This window comes from Puma concolor, chromosome A2 (assembly GCF_028749965.1).
Source record: "Puma concolor isolate L17-30 chromosome A2, mPumCon1.1.hap2, whole genome shotgun sequence".
NCBI lineage: Eukaryota > Metazoa > Chordata > Mammalia > Carnivora > Felidae > Puma > Puma concolor.
The window spans coordinates 113581584-113607431 of NC_141668.1; the positions used below are offsets into that span (position 1 = coordinate 113581584).

Here is a 25848-nt window from a genome sequence, read left to right on the forward strand (position 1 = left end):
AGAACGAAATATCGAAAACAGGGAACACAGTGCTTTGATTTTCATGTCCCTGGAGAATGAAAACATGTGGTACACGTTGACAACTAACCACCCCACGATCGGGACACGAAAAAGATTCTGTTGGTGGGGCTCCATCCCAACCCGTCCCACCACAGGACTGTCTTCAGAACGGAGTAGTCTGACCTCCGAAGGGACCACGATTAGCCGGCCCAGATACAACTCACCAGCCACAAACTCCAACACCAGCAGTGAATACACGCAGCCAGGGAGGATGTCCCTAGAGCCAAAAAATCAGGTTCTCAAACTTCTTGATAAATTCAAAAATTTATTCAGAAAGAACAATAAAATAGAACCCAAAAAAAATGCAAATAAATGAGAGCCATAAGAGAGCCACGTGTCCGTGCCTTTATTTTATTTTGTTGTTTAACTTTAAAGGGACTTAAATGTTTGTTTTGAAACAGAAGGGACAGTGCGAGTGGGGGAGGGACAGAGAGAGAGTCCCAAGTCTACTCTGTGCTATCAGCTCACAAAACAGATGGTGACCTGAGCAAGACCAAGAGTGGGACGCTTGAGCCACTGAGGTCCACCCAGGAGCCCCGTCCCTGCATTTTAAGTGCAGGGAACGATGCTGAGCTCCAGGAAGCCCGGGGACATGGCACAGGAGATTGGCCAGGGCGACGGGTGGGACCAGATCCAGAACAGCTTCACAGGCTGGAGGAGTGTCGGTGGGATAGTGACCTGCTGGATTTGGAGTTGTAGGAAGCACAAGGTGGAGGTGGTGAAGTTTTGGAGTGATGGGGGGTTCGTGGGTCTGGAGCCGATGGCCAAGCAAGAATTCATGAAGAAGTCTTTGGTGCAAAAAGGTGATTTTATTAAAGCACGGGGACAGGTCCCATGGACAGGGAGAGCTGCACTGGCGTCGTGACGGGTAGCTCATTAGATACCCTCAGGTTGGGAGGGGGTTAGGGAGAGAGCCAGAATCCTTGGAGACTTACTCTAGGACTCAAGGTTCCAGGACCTTGAGGGGCTAGCTGTTGCCAGGAAAACGCCATTTCTTGCCGTTTAATGAAACCTCGCCATGAGACCCTTTAGATGGATCTGGGCAGGCAAGCGTGGAGGATGATTGCCAGCATACATGTTGCCGGGGTTGAGATGAAGTAGATTTGTCATTATTTGTCATAATGGCGTGTGGGCAGCGGGAGTCCGGGGGGTGGGTCACAATGGGGTATGGGCAGTGGGAGTCCGGGGGCTGGGTCACAATGGGGTGTGGGCAGCGGGAGCCCGGGGGCTGGGTCACAATGGGGTGTGGGCAGCGGGAGCCCGGGGGCTGGGTCACAATGGGGTATGGGCAGCGGGAGCCCGGGGGCTGGGTCACAATGGGGTGTGGGCAGCGGGAGCCCGGGGGCTGGGTCACAATGGGGTGTGGGCAGCGGGAGCCCGGGGGCTGGGTCACAATGGGGTATGGGCAGCGGGAGCCCCGGGGCTGGGTCACAATGGGGTGTGGGCAGCGGGGTCACCGGGGGTGGGTCACAATGGCGTGTGGGCAGTGGGAGCCCCGGGTCCCCTTCCAGGGACTGCCCACCTGGTGGGGAAGGAATGAGCTGGGTGGAAACACTCTGGATATCACCCTCTCTTTCCTGTGCACCCACTGGGGACCAGACCTCAGCCGGTGGATGTCCCAGCTCTCCCTACCCCACCCTCCCCCCTCCTGTCCCCGTCCTCCCTTCTGCCCTGGCTCCGGACTCACCTGCTCTCACTGGCCACAGGTGCAGGGTCCGTCATGGCCCCCTTCCCTTCATGTCTCACTTTGGCCACCTCCAGAAGCTGACTTGGATGACCACGCATAGCAGGCTCTTTTTGCCCAGATGTTGGGTCAACAGTAGTCCACTTACCTCACTGGAAAGTCTTAAGACACCACATAAAACCAAATCATGGCTCTGTGCCCTCTGTATACATGACACAGAACCCCAATATAACAGACTGGTGAGCAAGGAGGTGGGGTGAGATCAGAGGGTCCCTAGTAATGGCCCCCGAGTTGGAACTACTGAGAGGCTTGTCACCTCTGGGTCCCCCAGGAGATTCACTCCTCTCTCCCCTTCATCCCCGACCAGAAACACTCCAGATTTGTGCCAGCAGACTGGTTGACTGTACTGTGTTTTAAAGGACAAGGAGTGCATAATTCACTCATTTATTCACTCAACAAACACGTTTACATGATGGTATATATGGTGGAGGTTCCATGGGGCACAGGACCCAGTTCCTGCCCTTCAGAGCTGAGGCCACCGGGAATAGGTAAGGGAGCGTGGAGTGCAGTTCCAGAGTCAGGTTCAGATCGCAGCTCTACCGCTGACTCGCCGTGTGACCTTGGGGAAGTCACTTAACCTCTCGGGGCCTCAGTCTTCCCACCTATAAAATGCATACAGTGGTGATGCCCGCCTCGAGGACAGCTGTGAAATTGAAATAAGGTCATTTAGAGAAGCTCTGGGAACACTGCCCAGGGCAAAGTGCGGCAAGTATTTACTGCTCATTTAGCGGCCATTACTGAGCACCTACTATGTGCCAGGCACCAGGGATGCAGCAGTGATGGAGACACTGATGGGGTGCTAGGCCCCGGAGGGGTAGACAGGTGAGCAGTGGGGAATACCCAGGAGACCCCAGGTGGGGGAAAGCAGAGGCTCCTGGGGATCACACTCCCTCCACCTTTTCCTGCCCTGAACCTACAGCTGCTGGCCCCTCCTGCTCACCTGCCAGCCAGACCCCATTGTCCTGCGGCATCTGGGGAGCGCTTTGCCAATTGCCTGCCTCAAAGGTGCACTTGTCCTAGCTCTTGCCAGCTGGGGGACCTCAGGACAGTGCCTTGGCCTCTCATCACCTGCTTTCTTTCTGTGAGGGAGGACCCAGCCCCTTCCACGGGGGTTCGGCGAGGAGCAGGGGACAGAGTGGATGGCATCCAGCCAGCAGGGTCAGCTCCTGCGGTGACCGGGAAGCAGCTGGTCGGCTTTAAACACACCTGCAGCTCCCCTGTGCCTCGCGGAGCCTCGTGGTCTGTGGTCTGCAGAGGTGGCCCAGGGTGGGTGATCTAAATGTGCCCCAGATGTGGTGGAGGGGGGTTAATTAAAAAGGTGGCTGGGAGATGAATTTCTGGAAACACAAATTGGAAACCAGTGCAAGCTATTGATCTGCCTAATGGGAAGCCGATGGTTTCTGAGCGTGCGGACAGCTCCGGCTCAGGCGGGTTACAGGAATCGATGTGGCCCCTTCCCCGAGCTGATCGGCCCCAGGTGCACTGGGAACATGGGTCGGGGAGGGGCCCAGGAGGTGCCATACAGTTCTGTGTCTGAACCTTCCACTTCTTGGCTAATGAGAACACCCAGGGCAGAGGAGACCCCGCGGCTTTCTGTGCCTGTGTGGACCCCAAGGCTCTAGGTTCCTGTAAGGTGGCCTAATGCTCCTGCTACAGAAATTCTCTTTTGAGGTGTTTGTGAATCCCAAGCCCTCCCACCACTGAAAGTCAAGTCTGGAACGCTGAAAAGGAAGCATAGGGAGGGAGGCCACATGGAGGAGAGGAAGGGTTCTATACAGGTTGTTATATGTCCATGGAGCCCATCCTTCCTCGGCCTCCCTGTCCCTCCCTTCTTCTCTCACCCACTCCCCTTTCTCTGTTATAGCCGAAATTGGTCATAGCCCCGTGGAAGAAGAAAGATGCCTGATGTGTCACTAGGGAGGCGAGGGATCCTTTTGAGGCATGCCCAGTGGGAGGACTTCCTTTTTCTTCCGGTTGAGTCTAGTTTCTCTTCACTCTTTGAACACTTGGAGACATGAATTAATTCCCCTGGTCACTGTGTCACTCATTTGTCGGCTCACTCGGCTGCTCACCACATCCATGTCTTCCCATCTTTATTTAGCTCAGCCTTTTTTTTCAAGCAAGAAGGGAGATTTCTTAGGAGAACATAGACAGCCCAAGGACAAGCAGAGAATAGAGTAGCTGGTCCTCCCCAAAGATGGGAGCCAGCAACTGTTTAAGACATGAGAAGCCAAGCCTGCTGTATCTTTTGGCCATTCTGGCGTCACACATTCACTCACCTCTGCTCCTCTTTGTACATCACTAGACCCTTCCATCTTTTAAATCTCTTGGCTTCTCTCCGTTTCCACTGCCATGACCCTAGTGTAAAGCACTATTCTTCTTTTTGCCTGGGAAACTGAGGCAGCCTCCTGAATTTTCTCCCGAATCCCACCCTTGCCCATTTCCAATCTGTGTCTCTCACTACAGCCAGAGGGATTTTTAGAAATGAACAGTTTATTCAACAGATTTCACTGATCCTAGGAAAGACGTCAAAATCGTAAGCACGGTGTGGAACTGGATTACCACTCCCCCCCATTCGGTGCCCTGTATCGAAGTGCCCTGCTCGGTTGGAGGATTATACAGCACGGCCCATGTTGTCCTCAGGCATGGCAGAGGGGCTGCTGAACAGTGGAAACAGATGTGAGCACACGCGTTAAGAACCAGTGAGTAATTTACCACTTTTCTTTTCCTTTTTCCACGACAATGGCAATATTCCAGATAGAGACAGACTGCTCCGTCAACCTGAGTGCAAGAGGGGAGAGGAGACGAAGGAGAGCCACATGTGCATGTAGTCTGAGACATAAAGAAACGTTATTGTAGGCCACTGAGATTTAGAGAATTGTGTGTTATGCAGCGTAACCCATCCTAACCTACCCGATACGCATAATCCATGAACTCTTGCCCATCGCCCCATTGCTTTGCTGAGGCACCACTGGCCTTTCGGTCCTTACACAAGTTGCTCCCTCCCTCCTTACAACATTTGTCTGTGACTCTCTCTCTCCTGGGAAAGTTCTTCACTCCCACTGTTGGGCAGTTGACAGTTACTCACCAATGAGGTCTTGGCTTCGCTGTGAAGTACTCAGGAAAGGATTGCCTGGTCCCTGTTCAGAATACCTAGAATTTACCTTCTTTGTCATTAGAGCTCTTTCACTACACTCTCAGTTGGAGGAAAACAGAGCCCAGGGATTTAGATCATGCTTCTTTGAGGCCCTACTCCACCCCTCACCAATGTGCCCGGACCCATGCTGAGGGGCTGGAGGTAAGGGGGTACATCAGCCCTGCGCCCTGCCCCCACAACCTGCCCCGTGATGGGGGAGATAGTTGTGCAAGCAGCAGCATTTGAACCCATTATGATCGTTCTAGCAGAAATTAGTGTAAAGAGGCCAGCGAGGAGGCAAGGAAGAGGGGGAGTCAGAGATGGCTTTGAGGAGGATTTGGAGGTGTCCAGGTAGGGGGAGCTTCCTGGGAGAGTGGGCGATGGGGGGATCTGATGGAGGGATTGTAGGGAAAGAAGTGGTGCCCAGGGTTTCCAGGACTTGAAAGAGGATGAACCCAGGAGAAGTTGGAACCAGAAGTAAATATCTGGCGTCTGTGTGTATTCCTGGGAACACAAGTGAGCGTTCCTGTTGGAGTGCCTTTGCAAGCTCATGGTGTTGGCTTCTTGGGGTCGAGGGATGGTGATAACGATGACAGTGGGTTCCAAGCCCTTTCACACAGTGGATATCAGTGGCAGGCTCTGATCCGAGGGTGTGGTGGGCGTGTGTGGGCAGCTGTGTTCCCGGACACAGCAGCGGGAGAGACATCTTTGTCTCCACTCTGCTCATTGGACACGTCTGGATGCCTTAAATTCCTGACTTTGTCTTCTAAGAAAACCCGCCACGGTTCTTTCTAGTGAATCAAGGCTTCCTGTGTACACAGCCCAGTAGTCATTTAAAACGTGTATCAGGTGAACAAAATGAAAGAGAGACGAATCGCCGAAGCATCACGTCCCTGGGTATGATGTCTCTCCGCGTGATCTTGTTGTTAAAAGAATCCGCAGGGACCAAGATGAAACCAGATGCTCCATGATTAGGGGCAGTGGTCACTCAGCAGGCCCCTGCTCTGGGGAAGTGAGGTGTTTCCTGGGGTTTGAGGGCCCTGATGGGACATGACAGAAAAGCTTCTCAGCCTCCCAAAGGTTGGAGGGTGGGCAGTGATGCTGGAAAAGTCACCCCCCTCTGTGGCCCTTGAGTTTCTCGCTGTTGGAATAGGGAGGGAGGTACCATTCCCCGACTGCCAACCTCCCTGGCTGTGCGGCTTAGGCAGTAGGTGGACAGTTCTCGGAGAAGCCCATTGGTTCCAAGGAATTGTGGCTGTTTGATGGTATTATTTTCATGCGGGTTGTGAGGTGGACCCTGCTGGGCTCCCCATACTGGAGGGGACAGACACCCACAGAAACTGGACCAGACCCAGCACACAAGCTCTCCTCAGAAAAGCTGACCTCTGTGTGGTGGTTGTCTAGAGGAAGGGACGTCAGCCCTCACTGGGGGGAGGGGGGGGTGGGAGGTAGATGGAATAGCACAACCAAGGAGAAGTCTTGTGAGCTGGGACCAGAAGCGGAGGAAGAGGAGACAGGCGGGGGCAGGGGGGGCAGGTATGGAAGGGAACAGAGGAGCAAAGGCCTGCGGGCCCAGGCAGGCCTAGGCGGTGGTGAAAGGAATGCCATCCTCCTGCCTCAGAGAGCTGGTTGAATCTGGCACAACGGGGCCGCTTCCACGGCTCTCTGGGCTAGAGGGTGATGCTGAGCTCCTGCCTGGCCCTCCGCCCGTCTTGCCGTTTTCAGGTCCAGCAGAGCTCACCCGCAGAGCGTAGACATGAGCCTGCCCACCCGACGGATGGGAGCACGGGCTCTGGTCAGATGATGGGGGGGGCAGGGGCCCCCCCGCGGCGGACCGGAGGCCACAGGCGTGGGCAGTGTAGAAGCTGAGGCTGCACGCTGCCAGGGTCCGGCTAGGGTCAGTTCCAAAGCCAGTCGGCTCCTCCCTAGGGCCCCTGCCTCTCAGACTAGCTAGTGCCTGCTGGTGAGGCTTCAGAACCTTCCAGGCCACAGCAGGAGGGATCTGGATCTCTCCAGATCAGCACCTAGGTATCACTTAGTGTGCCCTCTCGGACTGGCATCCCCGGCAGCCTGCAGGGCCCAGCTGCGGAGCCCAACGCTGCGTGTCTGTGCTCCATGTGAAACAGTGCTGCAATCCATGACTAGTGTCCGCAGCGGGTGAGGAAGGGGGACCTGGGTTATGCACGCCAGCCATTTGCCACTCCTGGTACACCCCCTCATTTTGCATATGGAGAAACTGAGGCCCAGAGGGAAGAATGCCCTCGTCCAATTGCCTGTCCTTTCACTTCCCGCTCTGGCCTCTCGACGGAACTCTTGGTACCCCCCGTGACACCACGTGAAAACAGTCAACTATGTGTGTGACAAGGAAATCATAGTGGGTGTGTCTGGACCCACACCATGTTTCTCTTCTTGTTTTTCCCCTTTGCCTCTGTTCTGTTTTAATACTTCGTGTGTTTCGTGCATTATGAAGGATGGTGGGACAATGCACATCCGTGGGCCCGCAGCTCAACTCCAGAACTAGAACATTCCCGGTCACTTCCATCTTCTCCTTGCCTGGAGCTCACCCCTCTCTGCAATTTGGTGTTTGTTTGTTTGCCATTCTCTTGCTCACAGGCCGACTGAATAAGCCTAAACATTAGATTGCTTCTTCGTTCTCAAGCTCTAAAAACTTGCTCTCTGTATGTGGATCTCTAAAATTTGCATTTTTGTACTCAACATTTCCCTCTCTCTGAGCTTGAGCTGTGCTGCTGTGTAGCTGGAGTTTGCTGTCACCGGTGTGGAAAGAAATTGTGTGACTGTGCTACAATTTCTTTTTGCTTTGCTCTGTCAGTGAGTGTCTGGGTCATTTCCTCTCTCCCCCTCCTCTTGCTAACACTGCTGCGACCAACTCTTCTTGGGTGTGCCTCGTGTGGCTCCTGGGAGTGGATTTGCAGGGTTCTAAGGTATGGGACTAACAAGAAAAGGCCAAAGTGGTTTTCAGTGTGGCCAGACCAGGTTTCACACTCATCCACCGTGGGTGCCAGCTGATCTACATCCTCTCAGACGCTCGGTGCTGTCAGATGTCACATGTCTTCCTCACCGTGAGCCTGATGGATGTGAAATGTCTCACGGGGACCTTACCTTGCACTTCCCTGCATCCTCGTGACATCGGGCAGCTTTGCCCGTGTTCATCTGTGCGCTCCGTTTCCTCCTCTACGACATGCCTGCTGTGGTCTTTTTGCTCGTTGCCTCTCTTCTTCCTGTGGATTTGTAGGACTTCTTTATGTATTCTGGATACTGATCCTTTGCTAGTTGTACATATGCCAGAGGCCTTCTGCTTTTAGTGATTTGTCTTTTCACCCGTCATTTGGTGAAAGGAAATTTACATTTTACTGCAGTCAAAACTATCGATTTTTTTTATGCTTACTGAGCTTTTAACACCTTGGTAAAGAAATTGTTCCCAACGCCAAGTTTGCAAAGCTATTCCCCCAGAATATCCCCCTCTTCAACTTCTCTCTTTCAAATATAGATTTTTAATGTGTCTGGAATGGGTTCCGATGTCCCAGCACCGTTTACTAACTGGGCCGCCTTTCTCCAGTCACATGTCAAGAAGCCTTTTTAAAACTCCTAAGTATTGAGCTCTTCAGATCTCTGATCATTTGTAGCACACCTGCAGTCATTCATGCCTGCTGTCCGCGTGATCTCCCCTCTCCCTCTTTCTACCATTGCGATCCCTGGTACGTGCAGGTGCCCCAGGAGGCCCTGTGTAGCCGTGTATGGATTTTTTTTCTATGTTTCTTTCTTTATCATTTTTTGAGAAGGAGAGAGAGAGAGAGTGAGGAAGGGGCAGAGACAGAGAAAATCCTAAGCAGGCTCCATGCTGTCGGTGCAGAGCCCGATGTGGGGCTCGGTCCCCTGACTGTGAGAACGTGACCTGGGCTGACAGCGAGAGTCAGACGCTTAACCGACTGAGTCACCCAGGCGCCCCATCCATGGATGTTTTTGTGAGGATGAGGAAACAGGAGCACAGAGGAGGGTTGAGTTTGTACCACGAGACTGCATGGTCCCTTTAGACCCCGACCAGGCCCTAGCTCTCCCTCCTGGTGACTGATCCAGGACCCGGGGATGGGTCTGCCATGGGGCCCCTCACGGAGTGCAGAAGAGCTTTGTCCCTGAACCCTGGATCCATGGTGGGTCTGGGCCTGCCCTGGGCCTCCTTGGCCCTGGAGGGTGCCCTCCCCGGCTTCCGAGGCTGAGCCAGGCCAGCCGGTGTTGCTCCTGTTTGCGGCCGGGGAGTCCCAGCTCCAGTTAGAGACTCCTCTCTTTTGTAGGCTCTAGAAACTCTGAGAAGGGCCCTAAACGGTGGGCCCTCGATTAAGGGGTTTCAGAAGGCAGGAGCCCCAGGGAGGACGCCTTGCTTTGCGAAGCCTCTTGTGTTCCAGGGAACTGCTCTCTGTGGCCACCTCAAGACGAGGTGTTTTTTTTTTTTTCAACGTTTATTTCTTTTTGGGACAGAGAGAGACAGAGCATGAACGGGGGAGGGGCATAGAGAGAGGGAGACACAGAATCGGAAACAGGCTCCAGGCTCTGAGCCATCAACCCAGAGCCTGACGCGGGGCTCGAACTCACGGACCGCGAGATCGTGACCTGGCTGAAGTCAGACGCTGAACCGACTGCGCCACCCAGGCGCCCCAAGACGAGGTGTTTTTGACAAACATGTGTCACCTGCATGACACTTGTAAGCAGTTATGCCATGGCCATAAATCTGGGCTTGTGCTGCCGAGTGCGATACCGGCTCCTACATGTGGCTGAAGCACTGCCAACAGTGTCTCTGCTGGTTTGTCTGGCAGTGGGGGGTGCCAGGCTGCTTCAGGACACATCGGCTCCCAGCCAGTGGCTGTATGCGATGAAGGTCCCAACGCCGACGTCTTTCTCAGCATCCCACCCTCCCTTCCTAACCTTCGCTGGCTCCCACTGGATGTCTCACAATGTGGACACTTTTGCACCCAGTCATGCTAATTGCTCTGAAAAGAAATAAAGCGGGAGGAGTGTGCAGGGAGTGACACAGGCCATCTGTAAGAATGATCTGTGATCTCCGGTTTGTTTAACAAACCTACTGGGTCGGAGCCTGAAGGAAATGGGGGGAGCCGTGTGGGTATCCGGGAAGAGCATGCTAGTCAGGAGAGCTGCACATGCAAAGGCCCGGAGGTCAGGTTGGGTCTTATGGGCTGGAGGCAGGTGTGTCTGGAGTGCAGTGAGAGGCGCAAAGCTGGGAGCAGGGTGGGAGTAGGGAGCATCGTGTGGGATGGTGAGGCATTTGGGTTTCACCTGGAGTGTCATGGAAAGCGGCTGGAAGGCCCTGGGTAGGTCCAGGAAACCGTAGAGGAGGCCAGATGGCTTAGGCGCAGCCACTCCCGGGCCAACTATACCTTGGTCGTAACTGTGCTGACTGTAGATCCTAGCTGTAGAGCGCAACCCAGGTGACAGCAAACATGAGGGCCAGGTGACGGTCCCGAGGCCAGCCAGTCCGTCTGTCTGCAGCCAGGCCTCTGCCTATAGATCCTGCAGCCTGTGCATCCTGCCCGGAATGCTGGGATGCCGGGATCAGTTAGTTTCTGCTGCGGAATAACCACCCCGAAACGTAGCGGCTTGCACCAACTGTTGACTTAGCTGAGCAGCTAGCTGGTCGGGCAGGTCTTCCGGGCTCCCTCAAGCATGTGTGGTCAATGGCAGGGGTCGGCTCATTGCCGGCTGGCTGTTGGCCGGGGCGACTAGGGGCGGTGGTGAGTAGGCTACACGTGTCCCATGCTTCCAGGAGGCCGTCTGGGCTTCTGCACATGGTGGTGCCAGGGTCCCGAGAGGGTGGGCACGCAAGGCCACGAGGCTCTTTGAGGCCTACGCCTGAAACTGGCACGGCATCATTTCCACCACATTCTGTCGGCCAGAGCAAGTCACGGAGCCAGCGCAGATTCAAAGCGGGGGGATCTAGACCCCACCCCTGACGGGAAGAGCTGCCCCATCATAGTGCAAAGGGTACGGAGACAGGGGGGTGGAGGAACAGAGCTGTTTAGGGGTCAACCGCAGTGTCCCGTGTTCTGGAGAGAGGAGCAAGGCAGGAGCCAGGGCCCCAGAACAGTCAGCCATGGCTGTGTCTCTGTCACCCTGAAGAAACCAGACCCCCAACAATCCAGGACTAAGCAGAGGAAGCTCAGACCATTTGTTACTTTGTCACCAAATGCCACCTAGCCGGTAGCAATAGACTCAACAGTCCCCATGGAGGTGTCTTTCTCTGGGATGCTTAGACCCAAGGACTGCGGAGATCATATGGAACATCGCACACCTTTGGCACCACCTCTTCCAGGAAGCCCTCCAGGCTTCTTCTGGGCTCTCCCAGGCTCACCCCCCTCCCCCCATCACAGAAGACAGTGTACTTGTGTCCCTCATTGGTGCATGTGTGTGTCAGCCTCCTGAGTCAGAAAGGCCAAGGCCTGAGGACGGGGCTGTGTCTCACTCACCCCGAATCCCAACTCCTAGCTGGGAGTGTCCACTGAGGGTGAGGCTGGCAAGGTATGGGTATACTGGGGACCTGCATTCAGTGCTGACTCACAGTTGATGTCTGCAAGGGAAGGGGAGGGTCACTGTACCTGGTAGCAGGCCCCAGATGAGCTCGGCCTGGAGCCGGGACGGGGGGTGCTGGGAACGGATGCTGGATGCAGGCGGCAGCCAGAGCTCAGCGGAGCAAGGGCAGAGACCACAGTCCTCTTGCAGACAGAAATGGGTCTCAAGCTCTGGGCGCCAGCACCAAGGCAGGAAGGCAGCCCACAGGAGAGCGTGCAGAGAAGCCACTCCGGGTGTTCAAGGCCAGCACTGGGCAGATGGAAAGGCAGGCAGGGCCTGCCAACCCTGAGGAAAAAAGAGACATCAGCCATGTTTGGCTATAGTCAGCTTTCGTTTACTGGAGTTTCCCTTGCCTGAGATCCACTGTACCCAAAACCAATATTATTAGCATTAAAAAAGAGAAAGAAGCCAACTAGGATGTAGCACCCCCGAATGCACTGTGGTTTCGGTGCCATCACAGCGCAGGAGAAAAATCTTCATCACCTTCTCATGCATACCAGAGACAAGGGAGGGAAGAATGGCGGCGGGGGGTTGGGGGGGGTGGGGGGGGAGCGGTCTTCACGAGGCCTCCAGGAGTGCCTCCCTGGGGCTCATAGTGAGTTAAGCCAGCCAGGCCTGCGAGTGTGCCAGCTCGTCCTGCCCACCTGGCGTCAGCACCATTGCCCCGGGCTGGGCCGGGCAGTCTCCCTTGGGGAGAGAGCTTGGAGCTTTTGCAGTGTGTAGTGGTCTGTTGTATTTAGAAACCCGAGCATCCCGGAGTCATAAATTACCTTGAACTAGTTTGCTAACCCTCGTGACTCGGTACAGGTACAGCGCCTTCTCAGAAGCGGCCAGTTATGTCACGGACTGAGTGAGGCGTGGCCCAGTCCCCGCAGTGAGGCAGCGTGTGCCAGGCCTGGCGTGGATGGTGGATGGTAGCCACCCAGGACCACGGGGACGATGCAGGGAGGTGCCGCAGGTCTGTGCACGGCATTTGTGTGGAAATGCACTCCAGAAGGGAGAAGGGTCTGTGAGTCCATGAAGTGGGATTCTCACTCCCAGCACGTGGTCGTGAGAGCTGTACCACGTGGAAGAGGCAGAGCGCACCGTGTAGTTCAGCATTCCTGTTACGTCCCTGCTAGAGGATCAGCCCCTGCTTGCACCTTCCCAGGGATGGGGGCTCATCGCTGCCTGAGACATTGCACACTGACAGGAAGTTAGCTTCCCGCAAATTCCAGCTCCATCATCTGGGTACGTGTTCTGAATCCGTGCTTGCAACAGCCGGGACAGAGTGGGAGGCCGTTGCAAGGCTGCTGGCCAGCTAGGACGGCTCTCCCAGCCTTTCCTCCATTGCCACAGCCCTCTGGTCACAACAGGTGCTAAAGGGCCCATCTGGTTAGACATTCCGAGTGTTACCCCTGCACTGCAATTCATTGGCCACGGCAATGTTGACATCAAGAGAAACACGTGTCATTTTCTCATCTCTAGAACGAGCTCCAACCCCCTCCCCGTTTTTGTATTCAGAAAGCAGAGGGGCGACCCACACTTTCTGGGGTCATGGGGAGGAGATTCAGGTGTGAAGGGAGCATCTGCTTGTAATGTGGGATCCAGTTCCAGGATCCCCTGGCGTTCCTTGAAATTTGCTGGAGAAACACAACCCATTTGATGTTCAAAACCAGGCTTCCAACAGAATGGGACAGCTGAAACACCCCAAAAATGGACAAACCGCATGAAACAGGTTTTGAAGGCCGCAGCCTTTCTGGCAGTCTGAGCCTCCCCGAGCAGCAGGGAACGGGTTTTGCCGGGAGACGCCCGTTTGCGATGGCGCGCGCGCTGCTTTTCCCCCGGGCGAGACAGGTGCAAACTCAGATGTATTCATTTTCCACAAACGAAACGACTCGGTTTTGACCATGTTGCAGACCTAGGACTTGGCTCCCTTGTTCCCGGGGGGTGTGCGTCTGGTTTTCACTCCATTCCGAAGGAGCCTGTGGAGGCTCCCAACTTTGGACCTTCTAATGATAATGATTTACTGGTTTCAGGGGGTTCGGGGTGGGGGTGGCGGGGGGAGGTGGGACAAGAAGAGTGATGCAGAGTTTGGAGTCTGAAGGAATGATTAGCTGCGTGGAGGGCCCGGGGCCAGTGCTGATGCTGTAGTTAAGGCACAAGGACTTTCCGCAGCACCAAAGCATCACCATTTGCTTCTCATCAACCCCTTGAAACGAACTCAGTCATGTTGACTGATAGGAATCAGTACCACGTAATGAGTGTCCGCCGTGGGTCGGGGCCTCACCGCACCTGTACAACCAACCCCACCCGTTCACGAGGGTTATGGTGCGCCCCAGTGTTTGAGCTCTGGGAGACTGGGGTAGAGAAATGCTGACCAGCTTCCCTAGACAACACGGCTTTCAAATGCAGATCTGAGACTTCCCACCCAAAGCCTTTCCAGGTCCTGTCCTTGGTGCCTGTGGAAGGTACAGATTTCCAGGCCCTGTCCTTGACGTGTCTGACTCGGTAGGGTCGGGGGGCGGGGCCCGAGACTCTGAATGTTGCCGCCTTCCCGCGTGATTCCAGCAGGCAGCCTGGACACCCAGCCTCTGTCCAAGCAGGCCAGCGTCCAGTATTCGGCTGTGCCCAGCTCACCAGTGTGAGCTCAGAAACACCGAACCAAGCAGTTCCCGTAGATCCCCCCTACCCCCCACCCCCCACCCCCCACCCCTGGCACAAGAATCCTAAAACCCTGACTGGCATTTTCCAAAGGTCCCAGCAAGCTTCTCGGGACCCTGAGCAGCCAGCCAGTGAAACCTGAGGACTGCTTGTTTGGGGAGTGTGGGGGCTGCTTCTGGAGAAGGTGGGCTTGGTTACAAGTGTTGTCTTAATTGGAACGAGGACGTGGAAGGGAAAGCAATGAGCCCAAATTAATCCGTTTTCCTGTGAACCTCTCCCACCACCCCGTGCCAAGGCGAGGCAGCCTTTGTAATTAACCGACTGGGCCTTTTCTCCCCCCAAACCCAAAGTGGGAGCGTGCGATTTATTTTGTGTGCGAGGTGGGATGAAAATTGCCTAAGTTGGCAGGTGAGGCTGGGATGTTGGTGGAGCTGGGTAAACAGGGCTGAGCTGTCTGTCACCTCCAGGTCGGAATGGGGAGCTGGCTGCAAAGCAGGGACGGGGGCTGGGGCCACGGAGGTGCTGTGTCGAGGGCTGAGCAGGTGGCCTTGGGAGGAGAGCAGAAACTTGTTAGCACTGTGGATGGGGGTAGAGGTACTGCAGCTCTGAAATCAACCCCTTCTCCTCGTCCTACCTGTGTCACCACAGACCAGACACTGAAGTCTCCAAGCGTCAGAGTCCACGTGGGTTCAGCGGTCTTTACTGAGTGCCTGCCGTATGTAGTGGACCCAAGTTCATCTGCCTGATGCGCATAAAGACCGTCACTGAGACACGGGGTATAAAGCAAAGCAAGAGTTTATTCCAGAGGCAGGAGGGCGAGCCTCACATCCACCTCCCTAGAGGAGGAGAGTCAGGGGTACTTAGTGGCGAAGGAAAAAGGTCAGGGTACAAAGTTGCGGCTGCTAACCCTTTGGTTACCCTTTTCAGTCCCCAGGGTCTTTTGATCCGTCCTCATTCTTGTGGGTACTGGGACCTCGACCCGGCCGCGGCCGTTACTTCCTGCCGAGGTGGGGTGAAGACTGGGGTTAGACAAGTGGAAACTCTGGGGTGGAGAGGAATGTCCTGCATTTCCGGGATTTTTGTACTTTGGTGGATGGTTCCTGTACCATGTGGTGTCTGGGGTTTTAGGGGTACTGGAGAACAACAGGCAGCATGTTGTCCTCATGGCTTGATTCCCTTGGACCAGTTCCCCCGCGTCGGAGGTTCAGGTCCGGCAGAGGCTCACTGGTCTGAGCCGGGTCCCTTTCGACCTCCTCCCTGCTGACAGGTGTAGGGAACCTGTGGATTCTTGTCATTCAAGTGTGAATCCACGGCTCAATTCCCTGTAGTCTCGGGGGAGTGGGGGGTCAACGGCACCTCGCAGGGTCTGACCTGTCCAGTGAGGCTGGAGCCGGTCCTCTGGGCTCCCGCTCTTCAGGTCTTTAGTGACACCTTTGGATGTCACCAAGGGATTCAGGCAGCGTGAAGACACATCTGTGAGGTACATCAGCCTGCCGGAAGCAAACTCAGGCCCTGGATGTACCTGATAGTATCCAAATCGCTGGCGGGAGCCCCGCCAGCAACTCCTAGGTCACGAAAAGAACATAGAAAGTCTTCCATGTAACATTCCACAGGGGCTTAAACCAAGCCCTCTTCTAGGGACCACTCTTTCCCAAAGCAGGGCAGATGGCACGGGTTGTTCCCAAGTGAAGTGGGTTTCTTGGCAGAGCTTTGCCAAAGTTCATTTTTTTCCCTTTTTCCACTCTCTCGGTGTCTCCAGGAAGCGTGTGATTTCCACCGAATGCCCAAGGCCTTGGACGCTGTGGTTGTCACTCCATTGTCACTCTGAATTATTAGCAGCACTCCAAACCTAGAAATGATCTTGCTTCAAAGCATTTTGACCACTCCCGAGGCCTTCTCTGAACAGCAGGGAGGAACCTCAACCCCGTTGATAGAGGTGTCTGCAGATACAAGCAAACCCCGAGAATTTCCCATTGTTCTTTGCATTCTGGGAAAGGCTGCGTGCCGGTCTTCCCCAGGTTTGGGGCGTCTCCGTTGTACACCCTTGAGAACTTGTGGGCACCCAGTCTTAGGAGTGTTTTTAGCACAAGCGTTGCCTTTTGTAGCATTTCGCTGAAATCGGAGCCCGCACTATACTTCTGGATCCACTGGAGAGTGGCATCTTTCCCATAACGGGTGCTTCGAGGAATGTGGCTAATTATTTCTTTCATCAGATGCTCTAGGGTAAGGATTCATTCTATTTCCAGCCGGTGTCAATGCCAGCACGGTGTCCAAACCCCCACTCCTTACTTAACTCCTCTTTGGTCCTCCAAGGGACGTTGGGGTTGATATGTAGTTAAGTCTATCTTTGGCACGGAAGCTCTTCCAGAGGGTCTTGGAGTCTTTGACGGGCTGCCAGCATGGTTCCCTTGGGCAGTCGGTCCACTTTGTGACGTCTTCCGCAGCGGACGACAGCTGATGGGTCACCACTGCACCCAGCTCTTCCTTGTCTTTGACCCGTGACACTGTCCCCATCCGTGAACACGTCCACGTCTGGATGCTCCGATGGCAGCTTGTCCAGTCGGGATGGCTGCGATCAGCTTGTTCAGCTATCCGTGTGTCTCTGGTGATCTTTCTGAGTGGCCCTTAGATCACCGGGCCACTTTTCTCTCACGTGTACCTCGGGTGGTCTGGCTTCGGTTTGCGGGGCTTCAGGGAAAAGCAGTGTTCGTTCTCAGTGCTTCCAGTCAACACAGTGGGAGAAAACTGGAAACCTTCGTTTGGAGAGTCAGGGTCAGATATTCAAGGAAACCAGAAGAATTCAGGACCCAGCCCAGGTGTATAGACAACCAACGAACCCTCCAAGACGGTTCATCGGAACTATGATCTTACATTTTCACAGGTGTGTTACTGGAACAATCTCTCTCTCTGAAACCACCCTCATCTCCACCAAAGATAGCCAGATTAGGACACATTTGTTTGTGAAATTGTCCAGTTGAAGCTGGGCCTGTGTACACAAGCGCCATCACAACGGTGATTGGTCATATAGGTGTTTGGTTTTTTCAATCTGCTTCGCTGGAACTTTTCGTAAGGAATGTCAGATTGAACTTTTAACAGCCTTGTCAGGCTGAAGAAGCCAAGCCAAATACTGGCCATCATCCTTTGCCTGCCATACCTATAGGTGTGGGTGGCTCCCTCTCTTCTCGAGATCCCCCAAATACCCTGAGGTTCCTGCACCTGCCAGGAAGTGACGACCTTCCTCATTCACCTGGTAGGGCTGCTGGAATCTTTGTAAGCAAGGTACGAGGCAAGTTTTCCAAGGGGCTTCATTGGCTGGGCAAAGTCAACCTTAATTAGCTCCTTAAAGCTCTCTGATTGTAGCGGAGTCTAGGCATAGCTCCCTCAACTATGACATTCCAGTCAAAGCCTTGGCAACACGACCAATGTTTCCAGTGGTGTCCTGTTGCAAGGAGAACGGACTCGTATCGAACTTCTGCAAATAAATACACTGCCGTGAAAATACGAGAATACTCCCTGAGAGTTTTGAATTCTGGTGGTACCAGGTAGGGAGAAAGGGATAAATGTTTCCTATCTGTTTATGAAGAAACTATTTACCAAACGTCTACCAAATGTCATAGGCAGACTTAAATTTAGAAGAGCAAACATTAGAGGACCAGCAATGTTTACACAAGTGTCTGTTTGAAAGCAGTCTCCCCATTAGTTCTGGGAATTCTTACTAAGCTTAGCTTTATGATCCTGAAGGGATCAGAGAGCTGTATTTGTCAATGCAGTGCAGCTGGCAAGGAGATTCTGTGACACACGATACTTCAGTAGTTAGTATTACAAGCGATGACGCTATACCAGGACATATCAAAACCATAGGAATCTTATAAAATCTCTAGGACACTTAGAGCAATCACCCATACAACAAAGCCTAAGAAGGTTCCTCATCGCTTATCTGATGATGCCTCCCATGTCATTTGACACACCAGGGAATAAGCCTAATTCGTCAAAAAGACTTCCATTCACAAGCTGGGTTTTTGGAAGTTGGTGAAATACCAGAAGCTTTCAAAACACGTGCCTAAATAGGATTACAGATCATTACAAAACAGGATACTTATTTAGCCAGGATGGCAAGAAGAGATTCTCAAGGTAAATGCAGACAGCAAGGTAAATGGAGCTGTGAGCAAACCTTAGCTCCTTTAACACTGAGCAGGTTCAACTTTCTTAAGTAAGCAAAGACCTAACGAAGACAAGACATAGAAACTTTGTTTTTCTAGGCAGATTAAAGATAAGGAAAAACCTCTGTTGATAATTTAGACCCATCATCTAAGAAGCCTCTGTCACATGAACAGCGAGAAAACCCAAATTCCAGTCTTATACCACTGTACTTTGATATTAAAACTCATTCGTTGCAACAAGATGAATTTTTAAAAAGATATGCAGTCCCTTCTTTCTTCCTCCGTGTCACCTCCCACGTTGATACATACTTATTTGGACAAGGACATCCAGGGCACTGCATGGGTCTGAGTTCTTGTGACGGGTGTTGGGACGTGCTGACCAGAATCTCCGGCAGGAACCCAGGTCTCCCAGCCATAGCAATGCTGCCTACAGCCTTCGACGCTCAGACGTCATCAGGGATCGCCGTGACTGTAGGCAGCGGCCTTGCCAAGGGCATTGCCCGCTGCCCAGCTGGTCACATCCAAAGACGCTTACGAAGAGCCAGCCCCTTTCACCTAAGTTTGGATGCTTCCGAAGGGCAGTCCAACTGTCGGGACTGCTCAGAGAGTCGGCTAAGGCTTCCGTTGAAGTGTCACTGCTCAACTTCTGCCTGACATCGTTCTCTGCCTCCCCCTTCTCTTCCCCGGGGGTCGATCGCTGCCCTCATAAACTTGTTTCTTACATGCGAAACTCCAGAATCTCGGCCCCGACCATGCATAGCATTTCTTTCGAAAGATTCCCTTCTCGCAAACCTTCTGCAATTTTCCCTTTCGCATTCCTTCAGATTTTGTCCTACGTTTTCCCCTCTTTGTTTTTTTTTAAATTTTGTTTGAGAGAGAGAGAGAGAGAGCACAAGCGGGGGAGGGGGGGAGAGAGAGACACAGAGAGACACACAGAGAGAGAATCTCAAGCAGGCTCCACTTGGAGCCTGACACGGGGCTCAATCCCACAACTCTGGGATTATGACTTGCGCAGAGGTCAGGAGCGGGATGCTCAACAGACTGAGCCACCCAGGTACCCCAAGTTTTCCCTCTTTGAATAACCAGTCTCACTTTCACTAAATACAGAATTTTTTCCCTTATTTTTTCAAGTAGCCTTAATTACATTTGTTAAAATTATTTACATCTGTCTGTCTGTCCTTCGCTTGCCTGTAAAGCTTCAGAAGCCATTGGACAGGGCTCTAACGTCTTTCTTTTCCATCACATTTTGTGACAGTCACAACGCCAACAGCTGGTTTGACTTACAGTAAACACAAGCAGAGTGAAACTATCATATTTAACGTTGGCAATTCTAAAGACTTATGTCCATTTTAACTAGACAAACAATGTTACATTAGCTTTCGTACCAAATATTTTCCAAGATCACTTGAACTTGAAAGACACCTGGGGTTAGTTTCTATCTTTCTGAGTTTTAGAACGCCCAGTTCTTTTTTTTCTTTTAATTTTTTTAATGTTTATTTACTTTTGAGAGAGAGAGAGAGAGAGAGACAGACAGAGACAGAGCGTGAATGGGGGAGGATTAGAGAGAGAGGGAGACACAGAATCTCAAGCAGGCTCCAGGCTCTGAGCCCTCAGCACAGAGCCCTACGTGGGGCTCGAACCCACAGACCACAAGATCATGACCTGAGCTGAAGTCAGACGCTTAACCGACCGAGCCACCCAGGCGCCCCTAGAACACCCAGTTCTTACGAGCACTTGCCTTCAAACCAGCTAAGTAGAGCACTTTTACAAATTAATTTTCACAACCACCACCCGGAGGTAGAGAAACTGTCTCACATTTACAACATACATGGACACACGTACCATTCCACAAACAGGGTGCAAGCAAAACCTTAAAGGCCCAGTTTCCTAATATCTCCCTTTTACAAAACACAGCTAAGTGCGAGATGGTCTTACCATTTATGGATCCCTTCATCGGTCGTCTTTCTCAGGAGTCTGATGAATATTGTGGTGGAGCAGAGTTGCCAAAAACAAACGATGGCCTCGTTTGGGAGACTCCAGCCCATAGGGCTGGATGTGCAGAGAGATTGTCCTTTCCCAGGGTCCAACGAGGACATGGCTTGTTGTATTCAAAGATGCCCAAAGCAGTCAAAGCAGCTGACAGACCAACTGAAGCCCAGGTTACCTCCGTGGATTTTCCCCTCCCCCACCCCACCCCCTGCCCCGCTTCAGCTGTGTCCAGTCTGCGGTGTGGCCCATCCGTTGTGGACGGAGGCTCTCAGAAGAGGTCCATAGATGTTCAGCCTGATTCTGGAGACACTACCGGTCCTCTCTTTCCACAGACAAGAGAAAGGTCTCTTTTGTCACTGAGAAAATAACTCATCTGGCTGGATATTTTAGAAAACTCCTCTGGTGACTCTCTGGAAGGTGGCCCAGAGATATTTAGGGTGCATCAAAGCAATGCCGGCCTGATAGAATTAGTTAGGAAGTGTTCTTTCTCCTGAATTTTTTGGAAGAGTTTGAGAAGATTGGTGTCAATTCTTCCAATGTTTGGTAGAATTCACGGGTGAGGCTGTCAGATCCGGGGCTTTTTGGTCAAGTGATCTTCGATTACAGCCTCAGTCTCCTCCCTAGTTATGTACGCATCTCTTCCGATTTTCTCTTTCTTTGTGATTTAGTCTTGGTAGGTTTTCTAGGTCTAGAAATTGGTCCATTGTATCTGGATTCTCCAATTAGCTGGAATACACTTGCCGATAGCACTCTAACCCTTTCTACGTCTGTAAGGAGTCAGTGGCAATGCAGTCATTGAGTCTTCTCTGCCTCCATCGGCAATCCTGCTGGCAGTTTGGTGTTTTCAAAGGACCAGCTCTTGGGTCCATTGATTTTCTCTTTCGTTTTTCTAGCCTCTGTTTCATTTATCTCCGCTCTAATCTTTATTATTTCCTTCCCTTTGCTACCTTTGGCTTTTTCTAGTTTCTTAAGTTGCGCGTCTATGGTGTTGATTTAAGATCTGTCTTGATGTTTACTGCGAGCGTTTACAGCTATAAATTTCCCCCTCGCCACTGCTTTGTTGTTTTCCAGGAGTTTTGACGCGCCGTGTTTCATTTCCCTTCACCTCTACGTATTTTCGCATTCCACTGTGATTTCTTCTTCGACACATTGGTTCTTTGAGAGTGTGTTTTCAGTTTTCACAGCTTTTTAAATTTTCCACTCTTCCTTCTGTTACCGATTTCTGACTTCATCTTCTTGTGGTTGGAAAAGATACTTTGTATGATATCTATCTTGTAAAATCTGCTGAGACTTAACTCGTGACCTAATGCAAAGACTGTCTCAGAGAAGGTCCCGCGTGCCGTTATTGTTGGGTGGGGTCCCGTGCCCGTCTGTTAGATCTGGCTGGGCTATGGTGTTCTTCAAATCCTCTGTGTCCTTACTTACCTTCTGTCTGGTTGTCCTGTCCATTATTGACAGTGGGATATGGAAGGCTCCAACGATTGTTATAGAACTATTTTTCCTGGCACAAAAACAGACACATAGACCAAGGGAATAGAATAGAAACCCCAGAACTAGACCCACAAACGTATGGCCAACTAATCTTTGACAAAGCAGGAAAGAACATCCAATGGAAAAAAGACAGTCTCTTTAACAAATGGTGCTGGGAGAACTGGACAGCAACATGCAGAAGGTTGAAACTAGACCACTTTCTCACACCATTCACAAAAATAAACTCAAAATGGATAAAGGACCTGAATGTGAGACAGGAAACCATCAAAACCTTAGAGGAGAAAGCAGGAAAAGACCTCTCTGACCTCAGCCGTAGCAATCTCTTACTCGACACATCCCCAAAGGCAAGGGAATTAAAAGCAAAAGTGAATTACTGGGACCTTATGAAGATAAAAAGCTTCTGCACAGCAAAGGAAACAACCAACAAAACTAAAAGGCAACCAACGGAATGGGAAAAGATATTTGCAAATGACATTTCGGACAAAGGGCTAGTATCCAAAATCTATAAAGAGCTCACCAAACTCCACACCCGAAAAGCAAATAACCCAGTGAAGAAATGGGCAGAAAACATGAATAGACACTTCTCTAAAGAAGACATCCGGATGGCCAACAGGCACATGAAAAGATGTTCAGCGTCGCTCCTTATCAGGGAAATACAAATCAAAACCACACTCAGGTATCACCTCACGCCAGTCAGAGTGGCCAAAATGAACAAATCAGGAGACTATAGATGCTGGAGAGGATGTGGAGAAACGGGAACCCTCTTGCACTGTTGGTGGGAATGCAAATTGGTGCAGCCGCTCTGGAAAGCAGTGTGGAGTTTCCTCAGAAATTTAAAAATAGACCTACCCTATGACCCAGCAATAGCACTGCTAGGAATTTATCCAAGGGACACAGGAGTACTGATGCATAGGGGCACTTGTACCCCAATGTTCATAGCAGCACTCTCAACAATAGCCAAATTATGGAAAGAGCCTAAATGTCCATCAACTGATGAATGGATAAAGAAATTGTGGTTTATATACACAATGGAATACTACGTGGCAATGAGAAAAAATGAAATATGGCCTTTTGTAGCAACGTGGATGGAACTGGAGAGTGTGATGCTAAGTGAAATAAGCCATACAGAGAAAGACAGATACCATATGGTTTCACTCTTATGTGGATCCTGAGAAACTTAACAGGAACCCATGGGGGAGGGGAAGGAAAAAAAAAAAAAAAGAGGTTAGAGTGGGAGAGAGCCAAAGCATAAGAGACTGTTGAGAACTGAGAACAAACTAAGGGTTGATGGGGGGTGGGAGGGAGGAGAGGGTGGGTGATGGGTATTGAGGAGGGCACCTTTTGGGATGAGCACTGGGTGTTGTATGGAAACCAATTTGACAATAAATTTCATATATAAATAAAAAAAAAAATCTGTAAAAAAAAAAAAAAAGAACTATTTTTCCCTTCAGTTCTGTCGATAATGGCCTCTCATTACGTGTGTAAATGTTTCTCATTTTTTCTTCTTGCTGTACTGAACCTCTTAATTCATATAAAATGTCCTTATTTGTCTCTTGTAACATTTTCTGATTTAACGTCTGTTTTGTCTGGTATTATTACAGCCACTCCACCCCTTCTTTTGGCTACTATTTGCATGGATTATCTTTTTCCTTCCTTTCTTTTTTTTTTTTTTTTAATTTTTTTTTTCCAACGTTTATTTATTTTTGGGACAGAGAGAGACAGAGCATGAACGGGCAAAGGGCAGAGAGAGAGGGAGACACAGAATCGGAAACAGGCCCCAGGCTCCGAGCCATCAGCCCAGAGCCGGACGCGGGGCTCGAACTCACGGACCGCGAGATCGTGACCTGGCTGAAGTCGGACGCCCAACCGACTGCGCCACCCAGGCGCCCCTTTTTCCTTCCTTTCATGTTCAACTTTTTTGTGTCTTTGGATCTGAGTCCCTTGTAGGTAACAGATCGTTGGATCCTATGTTTTTATCCATTTCACTAATCTGTTTAATCTGCTTACATTTAAAGTCATTACTGATAAGGAAGGAATTCCTTCTGTGGTTTGCTCTTTGTTTCCTATATGCCTTAATTGCTTTCTGTCTCAAATTTTCTGCATGACTATCTTCTTTTGCATTTAGTTGATTTTGTTTTGTAGTGAAACATTTTAATTCCCTTCTCATTTCCTTTTGTGTATGTTCTGTGACGTGTGTGTGTGTGTGTGTGTGTGTGTGTGTGTGTGTGGTTGTGTGTGGTTACCATGGGATTGCTTTTAACATCCTAAAGTTACAACATTGTAGTGTCAATTTATTCCAGCTTAACCTCAATAACACATGAAAACTCAGCTACTTTACAGCCCTGACCCCACCTTCTGTCAGTTGTTAATGTCACAAAATTACATCTTTATGCATCTTGTGTCCAAAAGCATAGATGAATAATTAGGTTTTTAAATATATCAGTCTCTTAACCTAGAGAACAAAAAGTAGAGCTACAGACCAAAGTCATAACAGTACTAGCGTTCAAAATTGTCTGTCTGTTTACTTTTACCGGAGATTATCTCTTCAGAAGGCTTCGAGTTACTTGTTCAGTGCCCTTTCATTTCAACCTGAAGGACCCCCTTCACTGCAGGGCCGGTCCAGTCATCAGGGCAAGGCTTTCAGCTTTGGTTGATCTGGGAATGTCTTCATTTCTTCCTCATTTTTGAAGGACAGTTTTCCCAAATGTAGGATTCTTGCTTGACAGCTTTTTTCCTTCAATGCTTTAAACACATGAACCCATGCCTTCTAGCCTCCAAGGTTTCTGATGAGAAATCTCCTCACAACCTTATCAGTGAAAATATGATGAAAAGCAATCTTCCTCTGAGCTTTATAGATGTTAGTAATGAGCCTTATCGTGTTTTACACAACACAACATTTCCTTATATGTTGTAGCACCATTTTGAGACCAGGAACTGGGTATTTTAAGTGTAGACATTACGAGGTCTATACAAGCCAAAATTACAGTTTTCTAAACTTGAAGTGAAAGGCCACTGAACCATCTTATAGATTTTGATTTCTAACAAAGTAAATATCAATCTTGAAAAGCCCACACAAACAAACAAAAAGCCCATTGGGGGTCTTTTTTTTTTATTGAGTAAAGGGGTTTTGGGAATAAAAAGTGAGGAAAACCACTGTGGTCTCAGACATCCCCAGCCATGATTGCATTGGCCCATTTCTTGCTGTGCCCTCACAAAGCCCCATTGTGAAGTCATGGCAAGACCTGTCTATATAAGACCCTGGCTCGGCTGGGTGTTTGGTCTTTACAGCCCAGGAAGCTTTGGTGACCTGTCGGCCTTTGACCCTAGCTAGTTTGATTTCGACTTCTCTTTTTTTCATTTTGTTTCTTTATTTTTTTATTTTCATTTTTCTTTTTTCTCTACTCCTTTTCTCTCCCAATTTTTTTTGCCTTTTTCTGTTTTTACTTTTTTCTTTTTTTCTCCTTTTTAGTTTTTCTTTTTCTCAATTTTTCTTCGTTTCCTCCCTTCATTTTCTTTGTGTGTGTGTGTGTGTGTGTGTGTGTGTGAGTGTGTGTGCGCGTGTGTGTTTTTCATTTGTTTTTTTTTTTGTGTTAGCGTTTTAGTACAGTTAGTATAGTTCATATTGTTAGTACAGTTCATATTGTTAGTATAGTTCATAAGCATAGTATTGTTAGTATTGGCAAATTTTGTAGGTTGGTATTGTTGGTTAGCATAGTCCGTGTAATTAGCATTATTTAGCGTTAGTATAGTTAGTAGGTCACCACCCTTCAGGGGCGTAAGGCCATTACCGCTGGTGAGGAGGACATCTGTATTTTCGAGATCCCCGAGACCACCAGTGAGGGCAGCGTCCCCACGATGAAGCTGGTCCCGCACATCCTAATCGGGAAGCGGACTGATGCGAAGTTCATCAGGAAAACCCAGAAGGACCCCGCTGGCCTCCAGGGACTTTGTCGTGAAGCCCAGAATATGAAGACCTCAAGTCACCCAAGTATTGTCAAGTCACTCGAGGTGATCAACACCAAGGAAAC

The 25848-nt window shown here is 50.9% G+C and overlaps 1 long non-coding RNA gene across 3 annotated transcripts in view; it reads left to right on the forward strand.

Annotated features, from left to right (window-relative positions):
* The first annotated feature begins 1522 nt into the window (after positions 1-1522).
* Positions 1523-25848, forward strand: part of LOC147583447 (uncharacterized) — a 29269-nt gene continuing 4943 nt past the window's right edge. Inside the window, exons 1-2 of one of the 3 annotated variants that reach the window (XR_015248212.1) lie at positions 1523-1983; positions 3669-4667. This is a non-coding gene — a long non-coding RNA (uncharacterized LOC147583447). Of the gene's footprint in view, positions 1984-2236; positions 2963-3668; positions 4668-25848 lie in introns of those variants that run through there. The other 2 variants (XR_015248213.1, XR_015248211.1) reach the window with 2 other exon arrangements.